Raw genomic sequence first — 16,151 nt, forward strand, 5'->3', positions numbered from 1 at the left:
GAGGCTTACTCAAGTAGAATTCTAGCCTTTAATGGGTCAAATTATGCCTTTTGGAAAGTAAGGATGGAAGTGTATCTTATGTCCCTAGGAGTAGATGTTTGGACTTCAGTGCTAGTAGAATACAATGTCCTTGATATTCCTGTCGCTGATGCAAATGGTAAAATGTTATATTGAAATAATGCTAAAGCCAAGAATTTCATTCTCTTTGTTCTTATTCAATCAAAACTTGTAAAGGTCATGCACTGTAAGTCCCCTAAGGAAGTGTGGGTAAAGCTTAATCAGATTCATGAAGGAGATGACAAATTCAAGCAGTCAAAAAGTCAAACCTTCAGAATGAGGTTTGAGAGCTTGAGAATGAATGAAGATGAAAGCATAGAAGAATACTTCCTTAGAGTCGATGAAGTAACCAATATGATTAGTGGACTCGGTGAAGAGGTCAAGGAGGAGATGATTGTTCAGAAGATATTAAGATCTCTGCCCATGAGATTTAATCTCAAAGTCTCAGATATAGAATAAATGGCTAATTTAAAGCATATTAAGATGGACCAATTGCATGGTACTCTCATAGCTTATGAGATGAGAGTAGGAAGAGAGAAGTCTGAGCCTAAGGAAGCAACATTTAAAGTATCCAAAAAGCCAAGGAGCACAAAGATAATCAAGACTACTCCAATTATGAATCTGATAAGGATTTGGCTCAATTAGAGAGGAAACTGAAGCATGGCTCAGGAAAATATAAAGGAAAGTTGCCCTTTAAATGTTCTGACTATGGAAGAGTTGGAAATTTTTTGTCCAAATTCCCTTATAAAGAAAAGACTAAAAATTAAGATGATCAGAGATGGAAACAAGTCTCAAAAACATACGAAGAAAAGGTTCTATAAGAAAAAGTGGATCTACTCCAAAGAGGATAGCTCAGCACCAGAATCAGACAATGAAAACTCATCGGAGGATGATTCAAATAAGTATTTAATTATGGATTTTGGAACAAACTCCAATAAACAAAGTATTATGGACTCTAAAGAGGGAGAAAAAGAAGAAGGAATAGTGGACCTTGAAGGGGAACTCATCAATGCTCTTGATGAGTTAAAGAAAGCAAGGAAAAATAATTGTAGGTTTTAACCCCATACAAAAATCACCTGCATACGAATTCTAAAACACAAAAAATAAACAATGCAAGAGCATAACACATAAAACACATAAAACACATATACATAGAGATTTTCCCCTGGATCCCAAAACCAGGACTACCAACTTGATTTTTCATTATGTTCCTTTCAATGTTACAATACATATTTATACATGTCAAAGCATCCAATACCATGGACCGAAAACCATCGTGTCCAAAAACCATGTGAAAAAATCATGCACAAAACCATAGGTAGGTCTACCCAACCTAATATAGGGTCCAAAAACAAAATTTTCCGGGGCGCTGCCCCAGACCACATAGAGTGGGGTTACCTACACCCCTCAAACCCCATGTGACTCCCCCCGCTACGCAATCGGCGCAACGAAGGGGGGGCTCCACCCCCCTTCTAAGCCCCCGATTGACTACGTGGGCTAGTCATGGAAAGAATATAACACAACCCAACAAGAATAAGTAGCTAAAGGAACAACTACAACGTGTTGAAGAAGGCATGTATAACTCTGATAGTGAGGAGTTTTCTTATAAAAAAGAAAAACTTGAAGAAGCTATCAAAAGCAAATATAGTTTAGTCCTTACACTAGAACAAAAACAAGGAACATATGAGAAACTAGAAGAAGAAAACAAGCAATTAAAACAGGGGCTGCTTAAGTTAAGGAACAAAACAATCTCAAGGACATGAAAAAATGATATTTTGTCTTTGAAAGTTAAACTGGAAGAAGCTAAATGAAAGGAAGAGGTTCTTCAAGACTTGATCCATGAATGGGAAGAGAATTGTCAGAGTCTTGAAGCAGAGGTTGTCTCTATAAGAACGAATCTTGAGGGAATCAAGACCGAGAAGGATTTAAATGAAAGATTTGTAGAGGCACAAGGAAACTAGATCAGATTCTAAATAGCCAAAGGCCCTCAGGAATCAAAACAGGTCTGGGATACTCAAAGACACAAGAATCTTCTATTGTGAAGACATACTTTATGTTCGCAGGATTCGAATAACCACATAGCTATGCAAGGAAGTAAAACAAAAGAATCAACCTAGACAAAAGAGAAGTAGGGCAAAGAGGAGATCATCTATGGAGAATGAATTGATCAACCAGAAAACCAAGATACCTTCATGCACAATCTCATAAGACTTCCAACAATAGGCATGCCCATTTATTTTATGGTCATTGTTATAGGTGTCATATCTTTGGACACGAAGATGTAGATTGTAGAAGGATCAAAGTTGAAAGAGATGAAAATCCTAGATATAATAAGTATCAAAATTTTATATCTCAAAACCCTCCTCTCAGAGATCAGAATGTCTTCTCTCCTTTGTTAAGCGAAGTAGAATGCTTCAGATGTAATAATTTTGGGCACAAAGCAAGTGAGTGCAGAAGTAGGTTTGAATACCTATCTAAGTCCCAAAATATTAGACAGACAGCTATCCAAAAGGATAAGGGGAGCTGGAAATGAAAGACCAAAAAGAGCATGCAGTGTGGACTTGCTCTATCAGCCCATAATCAAGAGAAAAAATGGTATGTGGATAGTGGTTGTTCCAAGCATATGACTGGGGATAAAAGAAAATTTTTGTCACTAAAAGAAAAGGATAGAGGAAACAATGTCACCTTTGGAAACAATGCTCCAACAAGAATTAAGGGTAAAGGCATAGTCAGTCTTGATCAAAAGACAAAAGCACAAAATGTGTTGTATGTGGAAGGTCTCAAGCACAATCTGCTTAGTGTTAGCCAAATGTGTGATAATGGCTATGATGTGACCTTTCGATCCAAATACTGTGAGATACGCAACATGAAGAATGGAAAGCTGGTGGGAAAAACAATTATAACCAATAATAATGTATATGTGTTTGATGATTCCAGCGTTATATGTTATTTAAGAAAAACGAATGAAGCATGGTTGTGGCACAAGAGGCCTGGGCATATGAATTTTGAAAGTTTGAACAAGGTTAGAAAGATGGGAGTTGTGAGTGGATTACAAAGACTGTCAAGGCCCTATAACTCAATCTCCAAGTCATGTCAATTTGGAAAGCAGACTAGGACTCATTTCAAGTCAAAAGAGTTCTACTCATCTAGAACAGTGGAGCTCATTCACATAGATATGTGTGGCCCAAGTATAGAAAAAACCCCAAAAGGAGAAACATATTTCATGTTACTCATTGATGATTTTACTAGGGCCACTTGGATTGTGCTCTTAAAATAAAATTCAAAGGCATTTAAGCATTTAAAAAAATTTAAAGCTCAAGTAGAAAATGAGAGAGACTTAAAGATAAAATGCTTAAGATCAGACAGAGGAGGAGAGTACACTTCAATAGAATTTGAATAATTCTATGAAGATCATGGCATCAAGATGTTCTAGGTGGATATTGGTGGCCACTCGCCTATTCCATGTGGACCCCCACCATTGTTCCTTTCAGTTGTTTAGTTTCCTTAATTGTAGCACAATTTACTATTTTTGGCAGTTTTTTGGGTCCTGAACTTCCTGATTCGTTTTGAGACCCTAAACTACGTTGCCAAAAATACGTCGTTTAGGGCCTCAAAACGGATCTAGAAGTTTAAGACTCCAAAAACTTCCAAAAATAGTAAATTGTGTTACAATTAAGGAAACTGAAAAGCTGAAAGAAATAATGGTGGGGGTCCACGTGGAATAGGCGGGTGGCCACCAATATCCACCTCAATCATTCCTCCCCGCTTAGGAAGCAATGGTCTCCATTGCGTTGAGTTCCTCCATGAGATGGGGAAACTTCTACTGAAATTTGTCCCTAGTGAGCCATTTTCCTTGGTGCAAGAGTCGGTCGGCTTTGACAACTTGATATAGTTGGATCTTCTATTGGTGAGTGTTCTTGATCTATGTGTCCATGATCCGATTAGTTGCATCTTGTTCCATGCAGTTTAGATTTAACTATGTTGGTGTGAGTTGTTCTGCAATTTCGGATGTGTCCAGTAATGGTGGAAAGTATGGTTGAAGGCGATCCACATTAAACACTAGGTGCAAGCCAAGGAATGGGGGAATGATGAGCTCAAAAGAATTATCTCCCACAACCTTGGTGGTGGTGTGTGGCCCATATTGAAGTGAGCGAATCTTACGGTGGGGCCCAATGAGGCACTCCTTCTGCAGATGTGTTGCCCACATGGAACTTGTGTGGCACCCGATGTTGATCATGATGCTGCTTGTACTTAGCATTAGCTTTGTCCAATATGTCATGGACCTATTGGTGGATGTGTTGAATGTGCTCAATGAATTTATTTGCCTTGTTGGCTTCAGACTGGACATGAGCCGAATTTGCCTGATTCGCTGCAAATGGTATCGCCACATCAATCGAACATATTGGCTGGAATCCCAAGCCCACCTGAAAAGGGTTATGGTCAGTCGAGCTGTCGAGAGCTCAATTGTAGCTATGATGGACATAGGGGAGGCTCTCATCCCATGTGCGTGGATGCTTTGAGTTGTACATGCACAAAATGTGTACGATCATCTTGTTGATAACCTCTGTTTGGCGATCAGTTTGGGGATGGAAAGTTGTGGACTTAGTGAGTTTGGTGTCCAACATCAACCATAGAATGGACCAAAATGTACTGAGGAACCTTCTGTCCCGATCTGAGATGATAGACTATGGGATCCCAAAGTGTACCTACACTCTTTTAAAGAAGAGTTTAATAGTGGCTTCAACTGTGATGCTCTTCTTACAGGCCACAATAATGGCCTTCTTCGAGAATCTGTCGATGACCACAAAAACACAGTCATTGCCATGCTTAGTAGAAGGAAGGCCTGACATGTAATCCATGGAGATGGATTCCCAAGGTTGACTATGGGTAGGCAACGGAGTATAGAGACCTTTCTTCTTAATGGTCAGTTTGTCAATGGCACAGGTAGTGCAAGATCTTATGTACTTCCTGACATCTCGTCGAAGATTCGGCCAATAGAAATACTTCTACAGTACTGCCACCGTTTTCTCGACCCCGAAATACCCAACGGCCCGACTATAGTGTGCTTCCCAAATCATCTTCGCACGCTTGCTTGATGGAACACAAAGGTGTCCCAGGTGGTATAACAGAGCATCCTAGAGGGGAAAATCTAGAACTTGTTGACCCTCCAAGAGCGTATGGTATGTGTGGCCGAATTCTGGGTCGTTTTTGTAGAGAAGTGGCCAATCAGAAGTCTTGTGCCCACAAGTCTAGTTGAGCACGATGGTTAACACCATGATCATGGTCGGCTGAGGTAGTCTACAACATTATTTGTGCTTCCCTTCTTGTACTTGATATTCAAATGGAGTTGTTGCAGGTCTGTGGATCACTTCTGATGGCGATCATTTTGCAACTTCCCTTGCATCTGTATGAACTACAGGGGTCGGTGGTCTGTGTGGATGACCGTTTCCTTCCCCAAAATGTAATGCTTCCATTGTTGGGAGGCTTGCACAATGGAATACATCTCTTTTTCATAAGAGGGATACTTCCAGAATGTCTCTGAAAGTGTCTCACCGTGATATGCCACTGGATGCCCTTATTGAGTAAGGACTGCCCCAATAGCATAGTCAGAGGCATTTGTCTCAATCTCAAATGGTTGTTGTAAGTCTGGTAATGTGAGCATTGGTGCAGAGCAGAGGCGATGTTTCAACTCTGTGAATGCCTTTTGTTAAGATTCAGACCAAAAGAATTTTTCTTTCGCTCCTCCTTTGCTGACTTGACTCAAGTGCCAAGTGATATGAGAGAACCCCAACATGAACCTGTGGTAGAAATTAGCAAGACCCAGAAAGTTGCGGAGCTTCGTCAGAGTGGTTGGGGCTAGCCAATCCTGAATGACTTGGATATTGGTTGTATCCACATGCACCCCCCCGTTCATCAATAATGTATCCTAGATACTAAACCTGGGTCATTCCAAAAGTGCATTTCTCTAAATTGGCACACAACTTGTGTTGTCGCAGTGTTTGGAGAACCTATCGGATGTGGTGGAGGTGTTCTTCCCAACTTTGGCTGAAGATCAGTATGTCATCCAATTATACCACTACAAATGAATTGGTGAATGGCCGAAAGATGTCATCCATAAGCCTCATGAAGGTTGCAAGAGCATTCGTCAACCCAAAAGGCGTAACCAACCATTCGAAAAGGCCCTCCTTGAATTTGAAGGCAGTCTTCCACACATTGGAGGGTTTGATTGGTACCTGGTGATATCCAGAGTTCAAGTCAATCTTGCTAAAATATTTCCCCCCTTAAGTTGGTCTAGAAGGCCATCAATCCGCAGGATTGGGTACCTATTCCAAACAGTGATCTTGTTCAACGCCCGATAGTCAATACAGAGTCTCCAAGTCCAATCCTTCTTCTGTACCAACACGATCGGGCTCCCACAGGGCGATGAACTCAGTTGAATGTGACCTTTCTACAACAGCTCTTGAATTTTCCTCTTGATTTCATCGTTCTCTAGAACGGAGCACTGATAGATTGGTCCATTCTATTAGTAGTTGTACGTTTCTCAACTATAGATACTATATATGAGACAACTAGACTGAGTAAATAGAACAATAGCCCTACTTGTAGTATAGATTAATGAGGTTACTCTAAATGGATCAAGTTCCAGCCATTATATATTGAAGGTGGGGCCCAAATTATATTGGGTGCAGAAGCGGCCCTTATTAGAATATTGGGGCATGCTAGAGAGGGCGGAAAAGTGATCTTTCGTTCCAATTATTTAGCAGGGTGCGCAGATTATGGACATGAATCTATGCTTTTAACCTAATATTAGAATAAAAGGCCAGTGTGTTATCTCCTCAAATATGATTGCAGGTACATGCTGAAAATTGTCTGGGCTAGACGAAGTTAAAATACCAAAACAAAACTCTGTGACATGTCCTAGATTCTGAGGGAGCTTTGAATCTTGAAATAACTATGAATTTAAAAGAAGCTTCAATTCAAAAGGAGCAGTTCAACTCTCAAGTTTTAAGGTATGTCTTTAAGTATTATCTTTAAATCATATTTAAAGACTAAAGTTGTGACAAGCCTTTGTCCCAGATAAAGTACATGTACTTTAGGGACAATCTTGGACTTGTTAAGATAAGTTCTCTCAATAAGAGGGAGCATTGATCAGATAACAAAAGGGGCAAACATTCTCCGAATTTAGGAAGAATGTCCCAGACTATTATTGAGGGAATACATTCTCCTAGTTTATGGAGAATGGTCCTTGAGGCCCAGTTACTCAGAAGAGAGGGTGCTTTTCTATGTTGGCCTAGTCACTTTATAAGAGTGGGTGCCTTTGTCAGGCTTGGTTACTTGTTGAGTGAGATCTTTGGCCTAGAATGAGGTTTTTGATGTTAGGGCTTGACTAAGACAATAGAAAACCAGTGATGTAAAAATACTTCGAGGTTTGACCCTGTGGTGTGAGGAGTTGAATGTCCTCTAGGGTTTAGGAAACCTTGCATAGTTGGAACATGGATGTTCCTAGAGGTTTGACCTTGGTGATGGAAAACTTGTACTAGTTTGTATACCATGAGGTTGAGGTGCCAACTAGATCATGTTGATTAGTTATTGTACCTTAGGCTAGGTAGCCAGTATGATGGTACATAGAATTGGTGCACCTTAGGTTGGGTAGCCTATATGGTGGTACATAGGGTTGGTACCTTGGAAAAATCCTAGATGGTACCTAGATCCCTGAAAGATGTTAGGTTGGTACCTTGACAGTAGCCTAGATGGTACCTAGATCCCTATGAGATGTTGGGTTATACCTTGGAAATAGTCTAGATGGTATCTAGATCCCTGGTATAGTATATGTTGGTTATTATGTTGATTTGACTCTTCTTATGAGAATATTTCAATTTGAGAAGTATCATTGTACCAGTTATGGAATTATGAATACCTCCCTAGTTAAGAGAGAGAGTTATAAAATGTAACTAGGTTTGGTATTCATAATTGTCATTGTATTTATGTCATTATATATTGTATGTAAAATTCAAAAGAAGAAAAAGAAATATCATTATTTCAAGCAGGGGTTTCATGTTCAAATAAATTGGTCATCTAGGTCAAGCATGTTCTTCATGTTTTTAGGGTTTGTCAAATTCAAAATAATATTTGACATGAGTCAAAGAGGACTTTGAAAAGAAAAAGAAAAAGAAATGAATATGTATTTTGGGTAAAAATTCCTTCTAGAAGTTAAGTAGACCCTACCTATCATGTAGGCTCTGCCCCAATGGACATGATTGTTCATACCCTTCTAGATAACTATAAATAGAAGAAAGTTGGAGCTCATTTTGGACACATGATCTGAATTTTGAGAAAGAGGAAGGTTGAAATCTAAGTAGAAGGAGGGTTTGACTTGCCTTTTAGAAGGTGAAAGGGTCTTTGATATCTCAATTGATGTAATTCTATAAGAAGAGATTTTTTTGGGTTTTCCCCTTGGAGGGGTTTTCCCTGTCTTGGAGATTATATCTTGTGTTCTTTGTTTTCTTGTGATCTTCATGTATTTTTGTTTTGGTAATTGCTTGATGAATAAGAACTAATAAAGAAATAAAAGTTCAACAAACATCACAAGTAATTATCAAGTAAGGAGAATCAACTCTAAATATACAAATATATTGATTTTCCAATATAGAGAGATCGAAAGGAATGTGGATATATCAAATAGAGAGCCTGAAGGAGATGTGGAGGCACCAAATAAAGAGCTCGAAGAAGATATGAGGGTACAAAATAGGGAGTTTGAAAGAAATGTGGATTTATATGGAAATGATGAGGAAATGAGAGATCTACAAATATATTGATTTTCCAATATAGAGAGATTGAAAGGAATGTGGATATATCAAATAGAGAGCCTGAAGGAGATGTGGAGGTACCAAATAGAGAGCTCGAAGAAGATATGAGGGTACAAAATAGGGAGTTTGAAAGAAATGTGGATTTACATGGAAATGATGAGGAAATGAGAGATGTCGAAGAACTTGTCAACAAGAATGCCGATACTATTGGTGAATCAATCAATGTTCTAAATTTTGAATAAATTTAATATTTATATTAAATTATATTTCAAAGTCATCATTATGATATATTTTAATAATTTTTTGATGTCAAGTACAAAATACAAATTTATATTTTTTTATGCAGGGACAACATCCAACCCGCAACAAGATCCTACCACATCTAGAAAAACATGGAAATTAATCAGAAGATACAAGAACATTGTCTTTGATGAAAATTTTATGGCGAATATGGATCCAACTAAAATGGAAGAAATTGGGCCCTCAATGAATGAATGGAAAATTCGAAATAAAGTAAAAAAGGTGATCAAAATGTTTTTTCAAAGAAAATCTATCATAGCACAAGCTCAAATGTTACATAAACTTTTCAAACACAAAACTTTAAGATAGGTAGTTCAATTATTGGGCATTAGAGATTCCAAAGAGATGTGGATAAATCAGTTGGTATCAAAAAATATGACATCGACCTTTAGCACACTTACAAAAAATCAATCTTGAGAAGGAAAAACGTATCATAGAGCATTGTTAACAAGTATTGTCGGAAAATGAATTGCATCACATCGGTTGTTGTCAGCGATAGCAAGAATATACAAAACATCATGAAAAATTCTATGGAGGCATAAAAAATTTAGGATCAAGTTGATGAGAATGATGAGCTTGCATGTTGGGCTAATATCTATAGGCAATCCTATCAAGATAGCCTTGTAGATAATGTGAGAGACAAGGTGAAAGAGTTTAGGAATCTTAATTCTCTCGTGTTACCAAATGAAAAGGACATTGTGCGGCATCATATATCTATATGGCATTATGGAGATCATCCCAAACAAATAACAGAGGTTAGTGAAGTGGATTTATTTTTTATTTTTTATTTTATTTATTTATTTATTTTAATTTTATTTTATTTTTAAATTTTAAATTTTAAATTTTTATTTATTTTTAATTTTTAATTTTTTTTATTTTTTATTTTTATTTTTTATTTTTTATTATTATTATTATTATTATTTATTATTTATTTATTATTTTATTTTATTGTATTTTAATTTTTTTATTTTTTTAATTTTTTATTTAATTAATTTTTTATTTATTTATTTTTATTTTTAGAATTTTATGGAGAGTAACGTTCATGTGAATAATTCCCTTACCACATTTGTGAAGCTTAAACCATGGTATGTCAAGCCTGTAACTGTTTTTGACACACATTGTTATCGATACCATGTAGAATTCCAATTATATTATGATACATTTCTAAAATTTGGTGTAAAGTGTTGGTCCAATGATCCCCCTCCTTCTAGTGTTCATGAATTTTTATCTAATATATTATGTGGTCGAGAAAATGACCAATTATTTTATAAGAAAGAATGTGTTGGTGGAATAAAATGTAAAGAGTGTTCTCATTTGGCACTCTTTGATGCTAAGTATCCCATTGATTTGAATGATTCACAATTGTCAAATGTCATTGTGAAGTGGAGAATATATGAATATATTATATACATTGTCATTGCAAATTCAACGTTAACATCAAGAAATATTAATTTACTTGAAGATGACATTCTTGTGACATCTTCTATGGAGAATTTTAGGGATCAAATATATAAATATATTAAGCACTCTCATATAGAAAAATAGAAAGACTTTCAATTCAAACAATCACGCGATGTGTTCCCAAAGGGAACAATATTGTTGGTTGTTGATTTTGCTGAGAATTACACATTTGCTCCACAAATGGAAATACAAAGTGAATATTATCATTCAGACCAAGTCTTTATACTCATGCAAATTTTGTATAGGCATGCAGAGCTTGGTATCGATGGTTCTGATAGTAATGAACATAATCATGAAGTGATTAAAGAGTATCATTTCTACATCAGTGATGATCATACACATGATACATATTTTGTTCAACATTGTTTTGATATTCTTTATAAGCATTTAAAGGAACGACATATCACTTTTAAAGAACATTGGGTATGGTCAGATGGTTGTGCTGGTCAATTTAAATCATCATGATTATTCCTCTGTTTGGATCGCCTTCATAAAAAAATGGCATTTGTCATACATGGAATTTATTTATGACGGGTCATGACAAATGAGAGCATGATGGTGTTGTGGCATGCATAAAACATGCACTTAGGAGGCATCAATTGAATCAAGAGGCTTCCTAACTTGTAGATTCAAATGATGATATTAACTGGTGCAATCAAAATTTAAGCCATGTATCGAATCCAAGGATGGCTCGTGCATAGGTAAGCATGTGTGTGTGTGTGCGCGTGCGTGTTACATGTGTTTTTCTATCAAAATGATATATTTAAAATTCACTAAATTTCACTCACATAAGATTTTTTCAAGTAGGTACTTTTTGGAATAATTAGTTGGGTGATGTTAATAGATTGATGCCATATAATTGTCAACCAATCCATGGAACAAGAGGTTTGCACTCCATTAGAAGTGAGAAAATGATAAATATATTATCAATTCATAAACGAGAGTACTCTTGCTTTTGTCCTACATGTATTGATGATATGGAACCCACCATTGTGTGTGTAAACGACAATAACAAATATGTCAAACCATGGATACACGAAGAATTAATACAATTGCCCCCACTTCCAAAGTTTACTAATGAGGAGATGGACAATGAAGTGGTTGTTATTGACAAATATTTTAATTGTCTTTCTGATATGGTCAAAGAAGGTGATGTATTTTTTGTCATTGCACCATAATATAATCTAGAGAAAGTGCATTATTATTTATTGTGATGCACTAAGTCGAAAATCACATTGTTATGAGAGTATAAGGATCCTTCAAAATATACATATCCAATTGGTTCAATCATGTTATTGGGGCATTTCTTTGAAGAAGTAAAGAAATGTAAAGACCGCATTATTTTTCAGGACTACCAACCAAATGTTATATGTGACCAATATAGTCATTTGGTCATAGCATCTTGGTTGCAGTTGAAAGAAGTGAAAGGTAGAAAAAAACTACGACAATGGAAATTATCGATTGAAGATCATGATACCATTCTTGAAAATATGCCACCAACACATTTCATGTGAATGGAACACATGAAATTATATTAAATGTAGTTATTTTTTCCTAGATAGTTACAATATTGGACCATAATTTTATAGCCTATGTATTATGTTGTCTTGAATTTAAGGAAACAAAGACTTATACATTTTTTTCTTTATGTGTAGCAATTCCATTATATATATACATGTGGTTAATTAAGCTTTCTTAGATTATATTTCTTTCTATATTGTTATATATATTGCTAAATTGTTATATGTTATATTTATTATATGAACTAAGTGTTAAAAGTTATGTTATATATTTTTTGTTATGTTATTATATTTCTTAAAAATATGAGCTTATATTTCTTATATTACATTAGGTTATTTTGTATATTTCTTATTGTTATGTCATGTTATATATTGTTAGGTTATATTATATATTTTTAATGTTATGTGTTATATTGTTATGTTGTATATTTTTTATATTGTTATGTTGTATATTTTTTATATTGTTATGAACTATATAGTTTTATGTTATGCTATGTTATATTGAACTATGATAGATTGTTATGTAATATATATTGTTTTTTATTGAACTGTTGTTATATTATTGTTATATATTGGTATGTTTTTTAATGAACTATTAGAAAATTCCTACTTTGTCAATAGAACTATATGGATTTTAGCTTTTATGTTCTATGATGCAGGAGCATGAGGCTTGAAGACAAAAGGCTTCGATTTTATTCCAAAAATCCAAAAAAAGTTTACAAGCAAAGGAGTGGGATCCTTTAGTTGTCACTTTACAAAGTTTTCTAGATAAGGTTTGAGCTAGAATTCAAGGATTTGAACTATTTTGTAATTAATTGAAGTATTTTAGACTTAGTTGAGATTCTTGAGGAGAATATCATGTAGAGTAGGTATTATCTAGGGTTAGACAGATTCAATCCATTGATGGAGGATTTGATTGTTTGTATGTACTGGTATTTATGTAAGTTTTGAATGATTGTAATAGGATTTTGGCTGGATTTGGCTAAGGAGGATTTGATTGAAAAAAATTTGAAATATCTTTGTGTCTCTATGTTTTCTGCGAATGAATGGTCAATCTCGGAGGGTTGAATTTCCTTCGAAATTTCTCTGAGTTCTGTTGATTTACAGTTTGGCCTTTTAGAGTTCGATTTCATATAATCTTGTGTTTACCATGTTTAAATCTTCATTTCCTATGTTTTGAAGTAATTTGGTTGTGTTTCGAAGTCCCGGAGAATATAACTTAGAACCAGTCTAAACCTGGTAGAAGTCCAATTTCTTGGCGGAACGAGGAAAACCCCGACAAAAGTCGTGAGAAACCTTAGGAAATGACTTGAACCATCTGATTGACAGGCACATATCTAACGGTAATCTTGTTGAAAAGTGAATGGAGGTTAATATAATTTTTGGACGTGATATGTTATGAATTGCGGTTTAATCCTTTGAGTTCCAGATCAATTGTAGTCATCCGCTTGAAGGAGGTCGATCCGACGGCAGTCGCGTGGTTAACATGCACGGGGTTTAATTTGGAAATCGAATGTGATATTGTATAAATTGTGATTTAATCCGTTGAATTTCGGATAGATCACAGTCGTTCAATGTGAAGTGACGAGATCTGACAGATATCGCGTCGGAAGAAGCACAAGACTTAATCCAGTTTTTGGACCGGAGAAGTTATAAACTGCAGTTGTATTTTATTTTCAGTTTCATGGGAAAAGTGAAGATTTGGCATAATTCGGGTAATTTTAACAGTTCTGTTGTTTTAGAAGAAAACCTAAAATTAGAGGTTGATGACAGATTTTCCAAAGGAAACCATTGAAGATGTCTCGCCTGAACTGGAGGAGATCATTTCCGGATTTGAATGATTATCATTAACACCTACACCCAGACCACCATTAGTGGTATCAAAGCTACTTATTGACACTGATCAGGATCTCAAAGATCAGAGAAAGAAGTCCAACATGGATTTCATAGTTGGAGGAAGATGTGGTCAAAGAAGAGGAAGACCAGTTGCAAATGTTGAAGTGTTGGAAGTTATGCAATAGATGCAAGCTAGATTAGAAGCAGTGGAAATGGGAAATCAAGGAGATGCAGGTGATGGAGATGTCAGTGAGCCTGAAGTTGAAGCTGTAGAAGCAAATAAACCTGCAGACATTACTCCTGAAATGAGATTCTTCAAATCAGTGTTGGGATCCACATTTAAACCCAGACTTGAGGGTTCAATTTATGTAGGAGGTTTAAACCTTGAGGAGTTGATAGATTGGATTAATAGCATGGATAAATTCTTTGATTATGAAGAAATGGAAGAAGGAAAGAGAGTGAAATTTGTTGTCACAAAATTGAAAGGACATGTAGCACTTTGGTGGGATGGAGTGCAGGCAGAAAGAAAAAGACTTGGTAAGTAGCCAATTAGAAATTGGAGCAGGATGGTGGCAAAGTTGAGAGGTAAGTTTTTTCCAAGTGATTATCAACAGACATTATTTAGACAGATGCAGAATCTTAGACAGAGGTCTTTGACAGTGAAAGAATACATAGAGGAATTTTACAAAGTGAGCATAAGAGCTGGACAAATTCAAGATACAGATGAGAAGGTTGCAAGATATATAAATGGTCTCAGAATGGAGATCCAAGATGAGATAAGTTTATTGTCTCCTAAAACAGTAGAAGAGGCTTATCAGATAGTATTAAAGGCTGAACAAAAACTCATAAGAAAGCAATCTGCCAGAAGTAGAGGTACTTTCCGAGGAAGGGGAAGTCAAGGTGGTAGAGGAAGATCTACGACACATAGATATGGAGCTAGCAGCAGCTCGAGTCAGCATGCACACACAGAAGGTGATGCAAGTGGTAGAAGGATTTTTTCAGAGGAAGAGGAGACAGAGGCAGAGGAAGATAAATAAGATGTTATAGATGTAATAAGCTGGGACACAGAGCCTATGAGTGCCCAAAAAACATAGGAACAAATCAGAGGAATGTAATTGTTGCTAAGACTGAAGAGGAAGCAGAAAAGGTGCCAGAAGAAGAGAATGTACCAGGGGGAATCTTTGGTAGTTAACAAAGTTTTGTTAAAGCTAGCAAAGGAAGTTGTTGAACCAGCACAAAGAAAGACTTTATTTAGAAATGTGTGTAAGGTTCAAGGGAAATGTTTCCAGATGATAATTGATAGTGGTGGCACAGATAATTTGGTTTCTACGGAAGTGGTGGAGAAGTTAAAATTAAAGACAAAGAAGCATCCAACACCTTACAAGGTGCCATGGCTTCAAAAGGGACATCAGTTGTTAGTGAATGAACAGTGTGAAGTGGAGTTGTAGTTAGGAAAATATAAAGACAAAATTCTGTGTGATGTGATGCCTATGGATGTGTGTCACGTATTTTTGGGAAGACCTTAGCAGTATAATAGAGGAGCTATGCATGATGGGTAAAAGAACAAATACAAGCTTGGTAAGGATGGTGTTAATCATACATTGTTGCCTATGGAAGAGGAGGATGCAACAGGAAAATCTGATTCAAAGACCCTATTGCTGAGTGGAAAAGAATACTTGCAGCAGATTGAAGAGGATGAGGTAAATTTTGCATTGGTTTGCAAACCCAAGATAATAATGACTTCCACTAAGATTTCTAATTTGCCAATTGAAATTCAAGAGATGTTGGAGAATTATTGTGATATCATTGTAGATGATTTACCTAATGAGTTACCACCCATTAGAAAAATCATTCATCATATAGATTTGATTCCAGGAGCAAATCTACCAAATAAAGCAGCTTATAATAGGATGACTCCCACAAAAAATGAAGAAATCAGGAAACAGGTGCAGAAACTGTCAGATAAAGGACTGATTAGAGAGAGTTTGAGTCCTTGTGCAGTTCCAACAGTGTTGAGTCCAAAGAAAGATGGAGGCTGGATAATTTGCACTGATTCAAGAGCCATCAACAAAATAACAATCAGGTATAGATTTCCTTTACCTAGAATTGAAAATTTGATGGATTGTTTAAGTGGAGCTAGACATTTTACAAAGCTGGATTTAAAAAGTGG

Source organism: Pinus tabuliformis, chromosome 1_2 (genome assembly GCF_031772625.1).
Source record: "Pinus tabuliformis cultivar Carrire ecotype Pingquan chromosome 1_2, CPIR1, whole genome shotgun sequence".
NCBI lineage: Eukaryota > Viridiplantae > Streptophyta > Pinopsida > Pinales > Pinaceae > Pinus > Pinus tabuliformis.